This window comes from Hyaena hyaena, unplaced genomic scaffold, assembly GCF_003009895.1.
Source record: "Hyaena hyaena isolate Hyena2069 unplaced genomic scaffold, ASM300989v1 scaffold_74, whole genome shotgun sequence".
Classification (NCBI taxonomy): domain Eukaryota; kingdom Metazoa; phylum Chordata; class Mammalia; order Carnivora; family Hyaenidae; genus Hyaena; species Hyaena hyaena.
In genome coordinates, this window is record NW_024080706.1 from 3,361,858 (window position 1) to 3,382,551 (window position 20,694).

Below are 20,694 nucleotides of genomic sequence, written 5' to 3' on the forward strand. Positions count from 1 at the left end.
TACCCATGGAAAGGTTTTATAAAGCAAAAGAGCAACATGATTGAACTGGTAAATTTATGTTTAAAAAAAAACAGTCTGAATTCTAGAAGAGCTAACTGAAGGAAGAAAAGGCTCAAGATTATTTAGTTTGGAGCAGACTGCAGTTATTGTGAAAAATAATGGTGGCTTGGATCAGTGGAAGGGAAAGAAGTACAAAGAAGTAGACAATTTCAAGATATATTTGAGAGATAAAAAAGCAGTAGGGATTGGTGACTGAGCACACATAACTCCCAGGTTGACCTGGGCAACTAGATGGACAAAAGTGACTTCCTGAGACAGGCCTCATTAGAGAAGAAGCAGTGGAATAGGTGGGGAGAGCATGAGTTCATCCCTAAATGGTCATTATATACCCAAGTAAAAGCTCAGAGAGATAGCTGGTTATGTGATTAGGTGATCAGAACAGGTTTGGGCCTTAGACATATACATAGGCATCCCCTGAGATGGTATTTAAAGTCATAGGGCGCCTGGGTGGCTGAGTCAGTTAAGCTTCTGACTCTTGGTTTCAGCTCAGGTCATGATTTCACGGTTTGTGGGGCTGAGCGCTGCATCGGGCTCTGCACTGACACTGTGGGTCTGCTATGGATTCTCTCCCTCTTTCCCTCCCCAGCTCATTTTCTCTTTCTCTCTTTCAAAAATAAATAAATAAACTTTAAAAAAAAAAAAGTCATAGCATGGATGTAATTATCCTCAGGAGAAAGCACAAGAAATCATATCAGTTTAAAGTCCGGAGAAAGCAACAACATGTAGAGATTACAAGAGGAAGAATTGGTGAAGAACAGGGGAAAGCAGTGGGTTAGAAAAGTGAGAGGAAAACCAACAAAGCACAGTGCTATGAAAGTAAAAGAAAGCATGTTTCAGGGCTCCTGGGTGGCTTAGTCGGTTGGGCATCCAACTACAGCTTAGGTCATGATCTCATGGTCCACGGGTTCAAGCCCTGCATTGCTCTGTACTGACAGCTCAGAGCCTGGAGCCTGCTTCAGATTCTGTGTCTCCTTCTCTCTCTGCCCCTCCTCTGCTTGCACTTTCTCTCTCTCTCAAAAATAAACATTATAAAATAAAATAAAAATTTTTTAAGAAGCACATTTTTAAAAGGTCAATGGTGACATGAACACTGAAATCAGGATACTAAAGATGGTAGGTTTCTAGACCAGCCATAAAAGCTCTTTTAACCCATAACATAGGCAGATTACATTGGTAGACTATCTTACCATGAAATAGTGCAGTATAGGAATTAAACAAAATGCTCAGGTTTAAATCCCAGCTCCCCTACTTACTAGCTAAGTGGCTATAAATATATTATACTTAATTATACTTTCAGTTATACTTTATGTCTATGTCTCTATGCCTTAGTTTCCTCATTTACAAATGGTAAAAATAATATCTACCTCAAAGGACTGTTAAGATTAAGTGTGTATGTGCATGCATGCACATATGTATCACTTAAAACAGTAAGTAGGACAAATTAGTTCAGTAAATATATCTATTATTACTTACAACATTGTCTCTATGAGAAAATACTGTCTGAACAACAAAAGTTTGTTTGCAATAAGCTTTTGCTAATTTGGGATTTTCTCTACTCATAAACTGTGATCTTACGAGGCCTTTTTCCAAAAGCCTTGAGAGAAACTCTAGATTTAAAACTTGCCCAAAGTCCTCAAGATAGTAGTTGACCAGTTTTAAGCTAATTATTTTTCTGTTTTTTGGAGGGGTACCTATCCCTACTCATTACACATTCATACTATAATCAGAAAGAACTTATATATGAGGAAATTTTTAAAAACTGGTGGCAAAAAAATAGACTGACAAAGTTACAAAAAGATATAAACCTACTTTAAACAAAGCATTTTTATTGAGTCACTTTCTGGTACACATTCAAACACAAACATATCTATCATCACTATGATGAAAACTGCCTCTCGATGCTCTGTACAAGACATAACAAGAGAAAAGGCAGCAGGTCTGCAGTTTCCTGATGATCATCTTATTTCCAGAAGTATGCAAAGGTATTAACAGTATCTAAGACAGCCCCACAGAAAAGTATTTCCAAATGCATGATGATAGGGCAAGATATGTCCATTCGGACCCTAAAACTAATGGAGAAGAGCACACACAAAAAATGGAGATTTATGAGACCAATTTTTGTCCCTGAATTTCCCATTTACTTCACAAGTATTTCAGACATATTCAGAAATATTTAGAAAACTCTCTATATGCCCAAAGGTAAAAGGCTGGAGTTTCCCATTAGCTCTATATTTTTTAATTGTTAAAACAAGAGAAATCTCATATTTGATGGAACTGTTATGCCAAAAAAGTATTACTTCAAAGTAATGCAGAATTGTTTACAATGTTCTTTCCCATCAACTGATGAAAATGCTCCATTTCGGGACTAAGCAAAGACACAAAGTAGGATGCTAGATCCCATGTCAGTAGCAACTGAATGTCATTACCATCTGTTCACTTCTGAATAAGTTAGTGGAAACAAGGTGACAGACTAATTCTTTATGGATAAGAATCCATATCATATCATCACACTAGTACTCATTTGCACCTTCAAGAAGAAACTGCCGCAAAGGGGAACAAAAACATTCAACTGTTATATAAATTATGAAAAAGAGTTCTAAAATGTTATAAAAATATGAACAGGCTTCCGAAAATGCAAAATACCTGAAGACTTACAGGCCATATTTCAGATTCAGTATTTTCTATATAACTGAAATGAAAGAGGACATTGCACAATTTGAAGAATAAAATGAGGTACAATTAAGAAGTGTGCATAGCCCTGTACAGATGGCCTGATCCTAACACAAGATGTTAACAAAGCAAGTTGGTGGGGGAGGGGGAAAGCCTGCATTTTCTATGTAAAATTTAGTTGACTCCACCCCCAAAATACATATTTTTAAAGGGGGGTGCTTAGCAGTTAAGAATCAATAACTTCCAAAAAACAGAAAATAAATCTCTTTTAGATTATGTGTCCCAAATGAATCTACTTACTGTTTTCAAATGTGTTTGGGAAGTCATTCTTTGTTACTTTGATAAATAACATTTGGAAAATATGACAAGTAGATTTTAGTTTCTTGCCTCAGAAGTATTCTGCTAAAAGAAACAACAGAAATAACTAGGTAGAAATTGTTCCATTTACCTAATAAAACACTTTTCATTTAAAACATAAAGAATGCTACATAAATACCTATCATTACTGTTCACTGAAGAGAAAGTAATTTTAATTTGTAAATTATCATACTCATTGCAAAAGCTACTTGAAAAACGATAGTCAAATTAGCATAAAAAAATTAATGGGAAAAGTGCCAAACATCTTTCATAAAACTCCTTGCAATGTCTTAATTGTACATAATACAAAGTTATGACTATTTCTGAAAAGTTTCAGCAATTATTTAGCTCCAAATTGGCACATCACATTATTATTCTTTTTAAAATCCCAGCTCTTTTAAACAAAGGACCTAAAATTTTCTAAGAAAGCTTATTTCCCTTTTCTTGAACCAAAATTTTCTCATTCTCTCACAATCATCCCGAGCTAGTATTTAAGACAAAAGACCAGCTATTCTTCACACATTATTTTCCAAATCATGAACGTGGAACTTTCATAAAAACAAAGAAGATAACCTAGAACACTGCAATATATAAAGTAAAAAAAAGTTCACTTCTGTTGTGACAATAGTGAAGAAATCTGATGAGATCATAAAGCCACGAAGCTTCCTGTTGGTAGCTGAGGATGAAGTCATTAGCAACCCAGGATTCCCTGGTCCTTGTAATCAGAAGCTGCACCTACCAGATTCTGCATTGTTCGGCAGAGGTGGCTTTAAAACACCCCGCTCCCGAATCGTCCAAAGCAGACCACGCCTTCAGTTATCATTCAAATGGACCATTTCACAGTGTGGCACTACTACACATTTCTCGCGAGCTTAAATATCTAGTAAGAGCCAACATTTTGGATTCTCTTGGTCATGATGGAGCAAGGATGAACTCTTGAACCCCGCGCTACATAATGAACCAGGGTTTCAGAAGCCGAGACGGAGAAGCATGCTTCTGTTCTTCAACCTTTATGGCCTTCGCTGACCCCCGCTCCAATTTCTTCCCAACTCTTAGTCACCCCAAGATACAGAATGCAAAAAAGATCCCTTACTTCCTGCTGTTGTTAAAAGGGGAGGAAACCCAACAGTAACTTTGAACGCGTGGAAAAGAAAAAGCTTAATCTTGGCCACCGCTGCAAACATATGTCACCCAGCCCCTTCGCAGCTTTCGCGCCCCTCCAGGCCCCCTCCCGGGCCCCACGCCCCAGGGGTTCTCCAGCAGTCCAGTCCTCCCGGGTCCCCCAATGTCAGGGACACAGCGACGCCTCTTCCTTTCGCGCCTCCCCCACCCTCACACTGCCGGGGTCCCCAACCACATTGTCCGTTTGAGTACAATGGAATGTCACTGCCCGGAACTCCTCAGAGCCCCTCTTAGCCCCTCGGAGCCAGTCCCGGGTCTCCCTGATCGCCGAGTTTAGGCACGAACCCAAACTTCACCATGTGAGAGAGCCCAAGACCCGCGAGGTGACGGAGACCCACGACTCCCGCCCAGCCTTCCCTTTTACTCACAGTCCCCAAGGAGCCCCAGGCGCGAATCCTGCCCTGGGCGCCCCCACCCACTCCAAGACCACCTCAGAAGAGTCATCAACAGCCTCTCCCGACGCGGGCATGGGGGAGAAGAGTGGAAGGCTCCCCGCCCGGCCCGGACCCCTGGGCGGCGCTGCACAGGGGCGAAGGCCCCAAACGCATCCCCGGCCTTTCCTGGCCCACGACGACCCCGCCGCCCACCCTCCCTACCTGGCCTTGAGGCTGGGGCTGCTGCCGCTGCTGCAGCTGCTGCTGGCGGCCGCGGCGGCCGCGGCTCGGGGTTCGTAGGCCCAGGCGGGGGCGGGGGGTGGCGCGGCGGCGCTGGCGGTGGCTGGGGCAGCGGGGGGCGCGGGCGGCGGCGGCGGGTCCGCGAAGCCGGAGGTCGCGTAGTTCCTGTCCATCGTGGGGGTTGCGTAGGGAGGGCGGGCAGCAGTGGGGGCTCCTCTAGGGCCCAGTGTGAGGGGGGCGGGAGGGGAGGGAGGGGGCGGGGGGAGGAAGAGGAGGAGGCGGCGGCGGAGGGAGCTGCCCCCTCACATGGCCCTGGCGGGAGGACGGGCGGAGGGCGCGCTGGCCGGTCTCTGCCAGGGGAACCCAGGCCGCGGCGCGCCGCGAGGCCCCAGCTGGGCGTCAGGGAAGCGGCGGCATCCGCGACCAGGACTCACGGCGGCGGCGGTGGCCGCTTCGCCCCATGTTGGTGGATTTCCCAGGATGCACCTCCCGCCCCCCTCCGCCCCGCGGCCTCGCCCCGCCTCCCCTCGGCGCCCCGCGCTCGCGGCTCGCGGGCCAGACGGGCGGCTCGCGAGGCCTCTGCCGCCACCGGCCGCCTCTTTCTGGCCAGCCGAAGCGGAGAAGGCTCGAGGCCTGCCGGGCCAGCCGGCTTCGGGCACCCGGAGGGGTGCCCGCCCGCGGTAGCCAGCGGGCCGCGGACTTCCCGCCCTCGGCTGCTCCAAGGGGAGCTGTCCACGCTCGCCGCGCCCCGCGTGGGAAGGGGCCGCGTCTGCAGTTCGCCTCGCGCGAGGGAGGGGAAATTGAGCGGAAACCCAGAGTAGGTGCTGCAAAGGGGGAGGCTTGTCAACGCTTTGCCTGGAGTTCGTTATTTGACCCTTCGAGTTATTTTGAGTGTCTCAAATACTCATTTCCCACATCGCGATTTCTTTCTCTGCGCCCAAGTCCCAAACCAGAAACAGCTGAGCGGGCTGTTTTACAGTTCCGTTTACTCCCTTCCTGCACAAAGCTTACTGGGCTAGAGGACCCTTTTCCTGCTGTTAGGGGAGATTTATATTCAAAGAGATTCAAATTCAAACGTATTATTTTCCAATCCTCGTTGAAAGGACCTTTCCCAGGGGTTCTTATTAACTGTCCCCACCCCCACCTTAGGGATTTTTCTCATTCTGGATTTCAGAATCTTCTATCCCAAGGTAAATACTGCCTCTTCATTGACTAATCCAACTACCATCTGGATGACTTTAATTACAATATATTTAAACTCACTGTGCACAGTTTGTGTTGAAGTTTTTTGTTTGAGTCTTGGGACTTCAGCAAGACTCTACCCAAACATTTCTTACCTGACCTTCACGCTGTTTGGCAGTGGTTAATTTAATGATTATTTGAAGATCTGTGTTAAATCAGAGCTGTGTTTCTTCTATAACTCATGAATAGTCAACTTTAGGGATCCTAGAAGTCATTTGGTTCTTAAGGCATAAAGTAAAAGTTAAACAGTAAAGTTAAAGTTTATATTTATTGACCATCACCCTTAAAAAAAATAAATACTAGTTTAATAACTATTACGTGGTTAGCACCCAAAATCTGCCCCTCAAGATAAGCTTAAAGGTTTAAACAGACAGGCATAGTAGAAGACCTAGTAAATAAAACTATCGCTGTTCACCATTTTAGGAATCAGTTTAAATTTCAGTAATACCTGATACCGAATCTGCTATTCCTTCTGAGATTATTTTTGTTCTGGGAGATTCTGTTTTCTTCCTGGCGCCAACATCCTTTTGTTTCTATTGCTTCCTTTTTCTAGGTCTTTCGGCACCTGTGATGCTTGGGAGTCTGGTCCGGGGTGGGAAAGCAAGGAAGTGAGTAGTCGTTATTTACAAATGAATTCCAACGTGTAGACACAAGTGATCTTGCCAATTTTATGTTAATTCCAGTATGCATTTACTGAGGGTTTCTTTGAAAAGTAGTTTTCCTTGGGGAAGGAATTTGCCAGATAATCTGAGATCCTGCGGAGAAGTAACATAAATCTTCCTTACAACATTTTATTTTTCTTGCTACAGACTAGAGATCTGTAATCCAAATAAAAGAAGAAAGTTCTCACTACTAACTATTACATTTATAAGTATTTTTGTGAGCACTAAAGTTTTGTCTTCACGGAAAGTGTAGGAAGTGGGGCGGCATGCTGTAAATGTTTTACGGCACTTAGTTTGAGATACCCACAACTCAGAATGAGTTATGCAACCAATACCAAACAAGTGGTAATAAAACCTTTATAGTCTCTCGCACCATTATGTAGTTTATTTATGTCACATAAATCAGAAAAGAAAATAAGAGAAATTTTTGGTGAGTATTTTAAAAATAATATTCCTCTGTCACCATATGTGATGTTCCTTTGCCCACTATTTCTATCTCAATTCTAAAATTGGGGAGCAAGTTCTGAAAAATCAATGAAATCAAAGGCAGTGTGGTCACAAATTAAATTGAAATCTTACACTTTAGAAGGAGTCTTTCCTCTTCCTCACCTCAATCTTCATTTCCTTCTGAGTTTATTCTCTAGGAGTTATTAATGCCTCAGAATATATCATGAACAGTGTCCTCACATTTCCCGGCTTTCCTCCCATACCATTAGAAAATCACAAAACATTTCAACTTCTAGGAAGCTTGAAGTTACACTGAGTAGTTCATCACCCTTAATTTGTTGTTGAGGAAACTGAGGCCCAGCGTTCAGCCACTTGCTTTAAGTTGATGGAGGCAATCAGGTGGAGGAAGGAACAATGGAACTCCATCTCCACTGAGGCAGCCTTACTCATTAGTTTGTTGGGAAAGGCAGTCAATAAGTTCATATATATATGTTTTTATAGTTTATTTATTTTTGAGACAGAGCACGAGTGGGGGAGGGGCAGAGAGAGAGGGAGACCCAGAATCTGAAACAGGCTCCAGGCTCTGAGCTGTCAGCACATAGCCTGACACAGGGCTTGAACCCACAAACTGTGAGATCATGACCTGAGCCGAAGTCAGATGCTCAACTGACTGAGCCACCCAGGTGCCCCAATAAGTTCATATATTTTAATGTTATAAACAGACCAACTGCTAACTGGAAAGATCCAAGGAGGTCAAGTTTGTGGTTTTACCGAGAATATCAGTAGTATGTCTGTGGGAAGTGGATTGATGAGGGGAGTTGGCTTGGTTAGTTTTTCATTTTTCCTTTCTTTTCTGGCATTGGGAACTATAAGCCCCATCTTTGCCAGGGCAGCCCTAATTTCAGTCCCTTAGGTCAGCATCAGAAATTAAGACATCAGAAATACAGTAAGTCCCACTATTATTTTCTCTGTCTCTGGGGCTTAACCCTATCAGTCATCTTTGACTGCTCTCTATTGCCTGTCATATCCATCAGGGAGATAGCTAGGGAGTCAGAAGATCCTGCTTCTTTGGAAGCCACAGCCTCACTCAGGGGTGTCATTGAAAGACAGTGATGAGGTGCATTCCTCTCAATAGCAGAACTTCAAGAAGCATACTTGCTCATCAGTTTTTTATGTGTAAGTAATGGTCTGAGCTATGGATATGGATGGACTCAGGCTCTGGTGAATGGCTTAACTGATGAGGGGTTGAAAAAAGGAAGGTTGAATAGGAGAACAGGAGGTCTGGGATGAAGAACAATTTAAGTATGAGCTGGAAAGATAGGGGTATGGCCTGATCATGAAGTCTTTCGTTGAATGTATCTTTTATCTTCTTGAATAGATTATAGGAAATTTAAACCTCATTCTGTAGATGATAGCTATTCTCATCAAAGTAACCAATAAATAGGGGCACCAGCCTTGCTCAGTTGTTGGACTGTACCACCCTTGATATTGGGGTTGTGAATTCAAGCTCCATTTTGGGTGTAGAGAACTCAAAAATAAAATCTTAAAAAAAAAAGAATAACTAATAAATATTGAATACATATGTGCTAGGTCCTGTGCTATGGGCTTTACATAGATTGTTACATTTAATCCTCAAAATATCCTTAAGATGTGGGTTGGTTTTTATTATCTCCATTTTACAGGAAATTGAGGCATAATGAAGTTAAGTTACAAATTGATGATGGTGCAAGTGAAGCTTCAAGCCAGCTGTTTTTTTGACTCCAAAACTCCATAAGCTTGGTCCTGCCAAGTTTCTTCACTGAAGAGTTACTATATTTTCCTTTCTAATTAATACACATCAGGGTACCTGGGTGGCTCAGTTGGTGACTTTGGCTGAAGTCCTGATCTTACAGTTTGTGAGTTCAAGCCCCACATAGGGCTCTGTGCTAAAAGCTCAGAGCCAGGCTGGAGCCTGCTTCCAATTCTGTGTCTCCCTTTTTTTCTGTCCCTACCCCACTTGCACGGTCTCTCTCTCTCAAAAAAAGTAAACATTAAAAAAAACTTATAATAATACGTATCTTGTGGGTACTTTAAGACTATGTAAATTTCTGAAGCATTATTCTTTTACCACTGTTTTTAGCTTCTGCATTAGTTTCTGTGGCTTTTGCAACAAATGATCACAAACTATCTGGCTTAAAACAACAGAAATTTATGGTCTTAAAATTCTGAAGTCTGATATCAAGATGTCTGCTGGGCTGTGTGCGCCCCCTGAAGGCTCTAGAGAAGAAATCGTCTCTTCCTCTTCCAGCTTCTGGTGGCATTCCTTGGGTTGTGGCCACAGAACTCCAATCTCTGCCTCAGTCTTTACAAGTCCTTCTCTTCTGTATAGTTGTCTTCTCATGTTTTGGGGTTTATTTTATTTTATTATTTATTATTATTATTTTTTTAGTAATCTCTACTAAAACATGGGGCTTGAACCCATGACCTGGAGATCAAGAGTTGTTCTTTTTTTAAGAGTTGCTCTTCTGACTGAGACAGCCAGGTACCCCTTTTCTTATGTTTTTTATAAGAGCACTTGCCATTGGATTTAGGGCCCATTTGGGTAATCCAGGATGATCTCATCTCAAGATCCTTAATTTAATTACATCTGCAAAGACCCTTTTACCAAGTAAGATCATATTCACATGTTCTGAGGATTGGAACATGAACACAAAACCTTTAGGGGGTCACCAATTAACTCAGTGCTGCCTCCACTAATGATTCTTTTCTTGAAACAACTATTATATTTACCAAATAGTAATTTTTCTAACTCCATCATTTATTCTGTAATCGCTAGTTATCATTATTCCACAGGAATGAATTTTCCTTATCTATTTCAGTACAGACTCATGGATTCTTATTTCATTCAATGAATTTGTGTAGTAAAGGATTAACTAAACAGGTCCAGTTTGTCCAAACTGGACAGTTTGTACATTGCAAAGAAAGATTTGGTCCTTGCCAGGTTCCAGGGCAGTAACTTCTAAGCACTTGGAATGCCCTGCCCATTAAGAGTATCTTTGTTTACCTGAAGCCTTGGTTCATACCAGACACGCTAATGATGTGATTTATGGTGGGGGTCTTTGGACCACACAGTATCGGCTTGACCTCTGGAGGGGCTGGAAAATTAACGTCAGCCACCAGGGCAGTCAGCCATGTCTATGTGACCTACGCCCAGTAAAAACCCTGGACACCAAGGCTCAGGTGAGCTTCCCTAGTTGGCAATACTTCACTGATTAATGCCCACAGGACTCCACTGGGCAGGACACTACAAGCTTGCACCTGGTCTCCCTTATCCTCTGCACTAGGTGCCTTTTTCCATTGCCAATTTTAATCTGTATACTTTCACTGTAATAAACTATAGCCATCAGTATAACAACTTCTCTGACTTTTGAGTTCCTATATTATCGAACATGAGGGTGTTCTTGGGGAGGGTCATTATCTGTTATGATATTTATTGATTTAAAACGTAGGATTAATAATTTGTTGCCATACTTATTTATTTATTTATTTTATAAATTTGGTATTTATTTATTTATTTTAATGTTTTATTTATTTCTAGGAGAGAGAGAGAGACAACGTGAGCAAGGGAGGGTCAGAGAGAGAGGGAGTCACAGACTGAAACAGGCTCCAGGCTCTGAGCTGGCAGACAGCACAGAGCCCGACACGGGGCTCGAACCCATGAACCACAAGATCATGACCTAAGCGAAAGTCGGACGCTTAACCGACTGAGCCACCCAGGCGCCCCCATACTTATTTATTTTGAGTGTGAGGGTGGTCTTGGAGAGGGGTCCTTGTACACAGGATTATAATCCATTGTCATATTTGTTTATTTTTATGTTGAATAAGCACATATTTGGCCCAGTACCAAAATATTTCATTACTTTAGCATACTTCCTCACATTAAGGAGCCATGAGAACCTTTTAAGCATGGAATGACATGATCAAAACCATGGAAAACACTCCCTTGCCCTTCCTAATGTTTCACTCTAGTCTGTGTCTTCAGGCTAGATGGAACATTGATGCACCAACACGAGAAGCGCAGGCCCTTCATGGGTTTACACACATACACACACACCATCAACAACAACAAGAAAAGAAAAAAACATTTCACTACTTAAGATAGTTCCACTATATTCCTGTTGTCCTACTTGTTTACAAATACAACCTGAGGCAAATACTTCCCAGGGGTTTTGCTGCTGAGGGACTGAACTTCAACTAGGGATGATAGAGCATGTGTTCTCAAGTCTCTAGATTCTTCAGCTACAGCCTAGGTTTAAGACCCTAAAACACACTCTGCCTGAGCAGAAAGCCCCTTGCAAAGCTGGTTTATATCCCCTCCCTTGTTACTTCTCTGTTCCTTTTGTCCCAAAGCCTTAGATACGATGGTGGGAGTGGTCTAGACTTCACCTAATTATCGTGCATTTTTTTCAATGTTTATTTTATTTTTGAGAGAGAGAGCACCAGAGCATGAGAGGGGGAGAGGCAGAGAGAGAGGGAGACCCAGAATCCAAAGTGAGCTCCAGGCTCTGAACTGTCAGCACAGAGCCCAATGTGGGGTTGAACCCACGAACTGTGAGATTGTGACCTGAACCGAAGTTGGACATTTAACCAACTGAGCCACCCAGGCGCCCCTATCGTGCATGTTAATGTTAGTTATAGCTACTAAATACTAGCATCTCATTACTTGGTATCAGATTCAATTTTGTCTTATGGAATTTCTCAGTTACTCAAGATTAGATATGGTAGGCTCACCTACCTTGTAGAAGTCTAAAACTTCTCCCAAATTTCTGCAAATTCTGGGGAAACTTACACTGTCTTGCTCAATGTGTCTTCAAGTTTCAGAGTGATGTCTCTGTTCAAGGTAGAAAATGAAACTCCGTCTCTTCATAGTTTTGCACGCATGTACATACACATGCAAATCCACTCTTGGAGAACATTTATGAAAGTAACAAGGTAAGCACTGGACTATTCATTATCCCAATTTTATTATATTTATGTGTCTGTACTCATTTTTCTACTGCTCGTGTAACATGGCTGCTTGCTCACATTTTTAAAAACTCAGAGGAAGCATTGCTTATGACATGTTATAGCAGGCCCGTCTGGTGCCCACATCACATCCCCCCTGGCTCATCTCTTAGACAGTTCTGACTTACTCATGCTCACAGCATTCTATCCCAAAACCCTGCCATGTGTCTTTCTGTATTCCACTTTTTATGACACCACTGGAGCTTGCTGGAGTGTAGGGGAGTTTGCATCTCTCCATCAGTGGAGAACAGAAGTCAGTGGATAAGTTGGCCTCCTGGCTTCCAGACAGGCTGCTATGAGAGGTATTTTGCACCCTTTCAGTGGTCCTCGTGGAAGGAAGCCGTTGTTGCTAACAGCAACAACTTTGGTAATATACCCTTTGCCTTGTCCTCTTGCTTAGTCCCACTTACTGCTCTGTCATTCTTGCTGCCTCCCAATTAACTACCTGCATTCAAATCATTGTCTCAGATTCTGCTTTTGGGGAAACATGTCTTATATTATTATTGGATATAACTAATTAATTTTAATGCTCTAAATTTTTATATATGCCTTTTCATAAGTGGCTGTCCCCAAGTCAACGTTGTTATTGAATCTTCTCTTTTGGGTGTGGACTGACTTAGGGAACAAGGTAGAATAAAAGAGTATTGCCAAAAGTGCTAAAGACTACATTCTAAAGGCATCTTCAAGAGGCAAGAACTGGGACAAACAATCCCAAAGAAGTCATCCATATGAATTATGAAATAAGTGAGCTTGGGTCTTTCTTTAAAACACACTATAGTTCTTCCAAATGAAAGCTTATATGCCCCCTTAGTATATAATACTGATAAAAGTGGAATCCTGAGCCTTACTGGCCCTCTCCCTTGCTCCCCACATGCAACTACCAAAACACCTTATAAAACTCTGAGGTCTCTATGAAGTTGGTTTCAAAACTACAGGGCTAGAAAAGTACTAGACCTCAAGCAGAAAGCAAAAACAGGGCCCAAAAATAAGAGTTACTGAGATTCAGGAAATGGGAAAGTGGCTGGTTAATTCTTGGTGCTAAAATTTTATCTATTATAATAGTTTTCTTATTTTGTTAAAATTCTGATAGCTACATCATAGTCTACTATATTGACATGCCATAATTCAACTAACTCTTCAAATGTTGTTGGACATTCACTTCTATTTTTTTTAAGTTTGTTAATTTTGAGAGAGGGAGAGAGAGCATGAGCAGAGGGGCAGAGAGAGAATCCCAAGCACGTTCCATACCATCAGCGAAGAGCCCAATGTGGGGCTCAAACTCATGAACTGTGAGATCATGACCTCAGCTGAAACCAAGAGCCAAATGCTCAATGGACTGAGCCACCCAGGTACCCCCATTTCTAATTTTTTACTTTTTACACTGCAATGAGCAGCTTTCTGAAAATATGTAATCCTTTTGATTCTTTAAGCTTTTTTCCTAGAAGTGGACTTTCTTTGTCATGGAGCACAAGTGCTCCTCAGTGCTCCTTAATGAATGCTCCTTCATGACCTTCATGCTCCTTCATGTCCTTGATCCCATGTTGTCAAATTATTTTCCAGAAAGAGTGTATCAGTTTCTCTTCCACCAACAGTCCGTGAGAGCACTATGTCAGCATAAATGCATGGATCCATTTATTTGTTTATTTATTTATTTATATTTTTACTTTTTTTACAAATAGTTTATTATCAAATTGGTTTCTATTATAATACCCAGTGCTCATCCCCACAGGTGCCCTCTTCCATGCCCATCTCCCCACCCCCCCATCCTTCAGTCCTGTTTGTTTCTCAGCATTTAAGAGTCTCTTATGGTTTGCCTCTCTCCCTTTCCCCCACCATTTCCCCCCTTCTTCTCCCCCATGATCCTCAGTTAAGTTCCTCCTAATCATCCTATAAGTGCAAACATATGATATATGTCCTTCTCTGCCTGACTTATTTTGCTAAGCATAACACCCTCAAGGTCCATCCATGTTGCTACACATGGCCAGATTTCATTGTTTCTCATTGCCATGTAGTATTCCATGGTATAGATAAACCACATCTTCTTGATCCATTCGTCCGTTGATGGACACTTAGGCTCTTTCCATGTTTTAGCTATTGTTGAGAGTGCTGCTATGAACTGCATGGATCCATTTAGACTTACCTTGTTGAAAATAAGGCCACAGCAGCCACACGTGTACTATTTGCTTTATAGTACACTGATGAGCTTAGAATCACAACTCGTCCTTTTTCTCTTTACAGTTAGTTTTAGACTTAAGCCCCTCTGCTATAAGTGCTATACAAGGTATCCTTGTAACCTGAGCATCCTCACTGTCTGTGCCATCTTGGTTAGAGTGACAGCTCTCTACCAGTTTATGCAGGCACTTATCTGTTGAAGTCAGTAAAGTACAGTGGTTCTTCTCCAGCTGCTGCAACTCAAATAAACAAAACAAAAACCTGAGGTTAAGAGGAATTCCAGTTGAGAAACATAACCTAATAGAAAATAAGTTAGAGGGGCTGACCTATGAATGTCCTTGTGAATAAAAACTAAAGATGCAGTGTTTGGAGAGACAGAATAGCATAATGGTTAAAGAGCATACACTCTGGAACCAGGCTGCTGTGATTCAAATACTGTTCTGCTGCTTACTGTGTGGCCTTGGGTAAGGTACTCAACCTGTCTGTGCCTTCATTTCTTCTTTTGTAAAACTGGGTAATAATAGCTGCTTCACAGAAGTGTTGAGAGAATTAAATAATTTCATGTACACTTAGAACTGTATGTGACACATAGTTTTTGGTTTTGATTTTAAACTTTTTGTTTTGACATAAAGATAGCTAAAGAATAGTACAAAGAATACCTTTGAATCATTCATTAACATTTCATAAATGTTAATATTTGCCACATTTTCTTCCAATCTCTTTCTTTCATACACCGTTTTTTAGAGGTTTAGCCAGTACTATAAAATGAAAAAATATAAATGAAAAAGTAAAACTCTATTTGTGAATGTCATTATGTCATAGAAAATCCTAAGGAATTTCCTGAAAAAAGTAGAACTAATAATTGAATTTAGAAGATCACAGGATACAAGGTTAATAAATAAAAAACATTATGTTTGTAGATAGTAACAACAAACAATTGGAGAATGAGATTTTTAAATTGAGACATAATACACAAAACAAAATTCACCATTTTAAAGTAAACAATTTAAAGTAAACAATAAAGTAAAATGGATTTTAGTATATTTATAAGATCGTGCAGCCACCACCACTATATTATTCTAGAACATTTATATCACTACCCGAAAATCCCTCATAGCCATCATCAAACACTCTTTCTTCTAACCTCTGACAACCACTAATCTGCTTTCTATCTCTGTGGATTTGCCTCATCTGGACATTTCATGTAAATGGAATCATATGCTACATGTGGCCTTTTTGTGTCTGACTTCTTTCACTTAGCATAATGTTTTCAAGGTTCATCATGTTGCAGCATATATCAACGCTTCATTCCTTTATACTACTGAACAATATTCCATTGCATGGTTATGCCACATTTGTGTATTCATTCATAGGTTGGTGGACATTTGAGTATTTCCATTTTTTGATCATTTATGAATAATGCTGCTATGAATATTTGTAGGCACATTTTTGTGTGAATGCATGTTTTTAATTCTCTTGGGTATACACCTAGGAGTTAGAAATTAAAATTTTAAAATACCATTTGAAGTAGTGTAAAAATACATGAGCTACTTGAAGACGGACTTAACAAAAATATATGCAACACTTAATACACTGATACCTATGAACTTTGATGAAAGAAATTTGAAAGGCCTCAAGATCTTGAAAAATATATTATGGATTGGAGGACTTATAATTGTTAAGATATTGATTTTCCTTAAAAAAAAAAAAGTGGGGTGCCTAGGTGGCTCAGTCAGTTGGACATTTGACTCTTTATTTTGGCTTAAGTCATGGTCTCATGTTTCATGAGCTGATAGCTCAGAGCCTCCTTGGGATTCTCTTTCTCTCTCTCTTTCTCTCTCTGACCAACCCCACTTTCTCTCTCTCTCTCTCTCTCTCTCTCAAAAATAAATAAATAAACATTTAAGAAAGAGGTTGATTCTCCTTAAATTTTTCTTTTTTTCTTTTTTAAAAGTTTATTTTGAGAGAAAGAAAGTGCAAGTGGGGGAGAGGCAGAGAGAGGGAGAAAGAGAGAATCCCAAGTAGGCTCCACACTGTCAGCATGGAGCCCAATGTGGAGCTCGAACCTACAAACTGCAAGATCATGACCTGAGCTGAAGACAGACACTTAACTGACTGAGCCACCCAGATACCCCAAAGTTGTCTTTTTTTACAAATGTTTATTTTTGAGAGAGAGAGAATGAGTGGAGTAGGGGCAGACAGAGAGAGGAGGACAAAGGATCTGAGGCAGGCTCTGCACTGACAGCAGAGAGCCTGATGTGGGGCTTGAATTGACAGAATTATGAGATCATGAGCTGAGCTGAAACTGGATGCTTAACTGACTGAGGCACCCACATCCCCTCCTTTAACTTTTCTATAAATTAAACTCAATCCCATAAAATTCTCCAAAGTATTTTGATTTAGAAGTTGACAAGCTGATTCTAAAATATATATGAAAATGCAAAGTATCTTGCATAGCCAAAGTGGTTTGGGGAAAGAGTAAAGTTGGAGGACTTATATGACTTATTTTCAAGACTCAACTACAAAGCTACAGTGAGAAAAACAGTATGATATTGACATAAGGACAGAGACCAACAGAACAGAGCACCCCGATGTATCTTCAATTGATTTTTGACAAAGGCTCCAAGATCATGTAGATAATTTGGTGGGGAAAAGATAGCCTTTTAAATAAATCCTGCTAAAACAACTGCGTAGTTCAATGGGGGTAGGGGGAATGAGCCTTGCTCCTGAGTCCAATACACACAAAAATTAAACTTACATGTAAAAGCTGAATGTAAGCTATAAAATGTCCAGAAGAAAACATAAGGAAATCTTCACAACTATGGAGGCAGACAACAATTTCTTGGCAGGACACACAAAAAAACAATGAACATTAAAAGAAAAGCTGTTAATTGGACTCTTCTGCTCTTTGAAAGACACTGTTAAGAAGATGAAAAGGATAGCCATGACCTAGGAAAAATATCTGCCAAACATATAACATGACAAAGGACTTACCTCCAGAACATATAAAGAACTTTAAAACTCAAAAGTTAAGATAAACAAGCCAATTTAAAAAATGGCCACAGAGAGGCGCCTGTGCGGCACAGTTGGTTGAGCATCCAGTTTAGGATTTCTGCTCAGGTCATGATCCCAGGGTCCCCAGGGTCATGGGATGGAGCCCTGCATTGGGTTCTGCACCGAGCCTGGAGCCTGCTTAAGATTTTCTCTCTTCCCCTCTGCCCTTCTCCGGATGCTTGCCTGCTCTCTCTCTTTAAAATAAATAAATACGTGCATAAGGAATGTTTATATAAATAAATAATGTTTATTTATGTGTTTATTAATATGTATTTAATAAATAAAGTGGCCACAGATTTTAACAAAAACTTTATAAGAGAAATTATATGAATGGTTAATAAGCATATAAAAAGGTACATTCTGTCATCAGCCATCAGGAAAATGCAAATTAAAACTACAATGAGATACCACTACATACCCACCAGAGTGCATAAAATTAAAAGGCTGGTAATAGCAAGACTTGGCCAGAATGTGGAGGCATTGGAACCTTCATACATTCCTTTTGGAAGTGTAAAATAGTGTAAAACAATTTTATAGTCTCTTGTAAAGTTAAATATACATTCATCTATTTCTATCAGTTCTGCTCCTAGGTATTTACCTGAAAGAACTGAAAACATGCATCTACACAAAGACTCATAAATTAATGTTCATAGTAGCATTATTCGTAAATGCTTATTAGCAGGCGAATGGATAAATATCAGTACAATGAATTCAGAATAAATAGAAATAAACTACTAACATGTTCAACGATATTCCACTAAATGAAAGAAACCAGACACTAAAGAATACATGTCATGTGATTTTATTTATTAAAAATTCTAGCATAGGCAAACTAATCTATAGTGATATAAAGTAGATCAGTGGTAGCCTGAGGCTAGAGAGTCAGGAAAGGGAGAAATGGGAAATTTCTGCACTTGGGATGATTATTACGTTGGTGTCTACATTTGTTAAGATTCATGGAACAGCTCACTGAAGATGGCTTCATTTTTGGCATGTAAATTACACACCAATTAAGTTGTTATAAATGTAAAAAACAATTCAGAGAATACAAACAATGCTCTTGGAAATTAAAAACATGACAATCTCAAAAAGTTAAAATTCGGGGTGCCTGGCTGGCTCAGTTGGTAGAGCTTGCAACTCTTGTTCTCATGGTCATGAGTTCAAGCCCCACATTGGGGATAGAGATTATATAGAAAAATAAAATCTTAAATAAAGGTAAATTTTAATAGAGTTGGAAGTTAAAGTATAAGAACTTATACAGAAAGTAGAATAAATGGAGAAAGAGATGGAAAATAGTAGATCAATCCAAGAAGTCCAACATTCAACCATTAGGGATCACACAAAAAGTGGAAGAAACAAAGGAGAAGAAAAAATTAAACACAAAGCCACAAATTATATGTGAAAATGTCCTAGATTTGGGGGAGTAGAGGTGGGACGCAGATCTCTATATTGAAAGGAGGCATTAGATACCATGAACAATAAATGAAAACCTACACCAAGGCTGAGAATCGTGAATTGGAGATCACCAGGGATAAAAAGGTTTGAAAAGGTCCCAGAGGATAGAAACTGGACTCGAGGAGACAAGAACAAAAACAGGAGACCAGTGTTATGGGCTGAACTGAAGTTGAAGCCCTAACCTTCAGTACCTAAAAGAATATGAATAGATTTGGAGCACCTGGGTGACTCAGTTGGCTAGGCAACTTACCTCGGCTCAGGTCATATCTTGTAGTCTGTGAGTTTGAGCCCCCTGTTGGGGTCTGAGCTTAGAGCCTGGAGCTTGCTTCGGATTCTGTGTCTCCCTCTGTCTGCACCCACTGCCTCCAACCACACTCTGTTTCTGTCTCTGTCTCCCTCAAAAATAAAGAAACATTAAAAAATTAATAAAAAAGAATATGATTAGGTTTGACAATAGGATATTTAAAGGGGTAGTTAAGTAAACGTGATGGCTTTAGGGTAGACCCTAATCCAATATGACTGGTGTCCTTTTCTTTTTTTTTAAGTTTATTGATTTATTTTGAGAGACAGAGAGAGTAGGGGAGGGGCAGAGAGAAATGGAGAGAGAGAATCCCAAGCAGGCTCTGCACTGATAGTGCAGAGGGGCTCAAACCCACCAACCAAGAGATCATGACCTGAGCTGAAATCAACAGTCAGATGCTCAACTGAATGAGCCATCCAGGTACCCCTGATGGGTGTCCTTCTAAGAAGAGGAGATTAGGACTGAGACATATACTGATGGAAGGCCATCTAGAATCATGGAGAAAGGATGACTATCTACAAGCCAAGAACAGAGGTCTCCAAAGAAATTAGCTTTGCTGACCTTGATCTCAAGAGTTCTAGCCTCCAGAATTGTAGGAAAATAAATTTTCATGCTTTAAGAGGAAAAAAGGTTCTATTGGAAATAAAAGGTCATATGTAAAGGAATTGAATGAGAATGCTATTAGAAATTTTTAGATTTTATTTTAAAGTAAGATCTACACCCAATGTGGTGCTCAAACTCATAACCCCAGGATCAAGAGCCAAATGCTCTTCTGACTGAACCAGCCAGGCACCGCAAGAATGCTGTTAGAATTCTCAACAGCAATTAGAGGGTAGAAGATATTAAATTATCTACAATATGCCAAGGAGAATGATTTTTAACCTAGAACATTACACAGCCAAATTATAATTCAAATGAGAGTAAAAAAGACATTCAGAGGCATTCAGGGACTAGGGTCTGACCCACTCTTTTTTAGTTCCTGTTCCTTTGGGTGTGCCTTGGCTAGCTAAGGAATAGGACCAATTTCCCCAAATTGTTCTCAATATTATTGTCTTTTAGGGGCGCCTGGTGGCTCAGTTGGTTAAGCATCCAACTTTGGCTCAGGTCATGATCTCACGGCTCTCATGAGTTTAAGCTGTGCTGGCAGCTTAGAACCTAGAGCCTGCTTTGGATTCTGTGTCTCTCTCTGCCTCTCCCTCTCTTGTGCTCTATGTCTCTCTCTTTCAAAAATAAACATTTAGAAAAAAACCTTTTAAAAATATTGTCTTTTATATAAATACTTTAACCTGTTCAGGACTATTTAATGCTAAGAATTGTAGGAAAATGAACAAGATGGATGAAAACGGTAAATAATGAGACATTTCACAATCTTCAAGAAACAATAATAATAGTATTAGGTGTTTACTCACATTTCTATAACACTTTATAATTGAAA

General features: G+C 40.5%; 2 long non-coding RNA genes across 2 annotated transcripts in view; one reads left to right on the forward strand and one right to left on the reverse strand.

Annotated features, from left to right (window-relative positions):
- Positions 1-1,866: 1,866 nt before the first annotated feature.
- LOC120232586 lies at positions 1,867-4,893 on the reverse strand. The gene is made up of 3 exons (XR_005528597.1): positions 4,866-4,893; positions 3,031-3,132; positions 1,867-2,129 (listed from the first exon to the last, which is right to left on the reverse strand). It is a non-coding gene; the product is annotated as an uncharacterized LOC120232586 (long non-coding RNA).
- Positions 4,894-5,435: 542 nt separating this feature from the next.
- The window catches only part of LOC120232580, a 36,941-nt gene continuing 21,682 nt past the window's right edge, over positions 5,436-20,694 (forward strand). The window contains exons 1-2 of the long non-coding RNA XR_005528596.1: positions 5,436-5,700; positions 6,679-6,733. This is a non-coding gene — a long non-coding RNA (uncharacterized LOC120232580). The remainder of the gene's footprint in view (positions 5,701-6,678; positions 6,734-20,694) is intronic.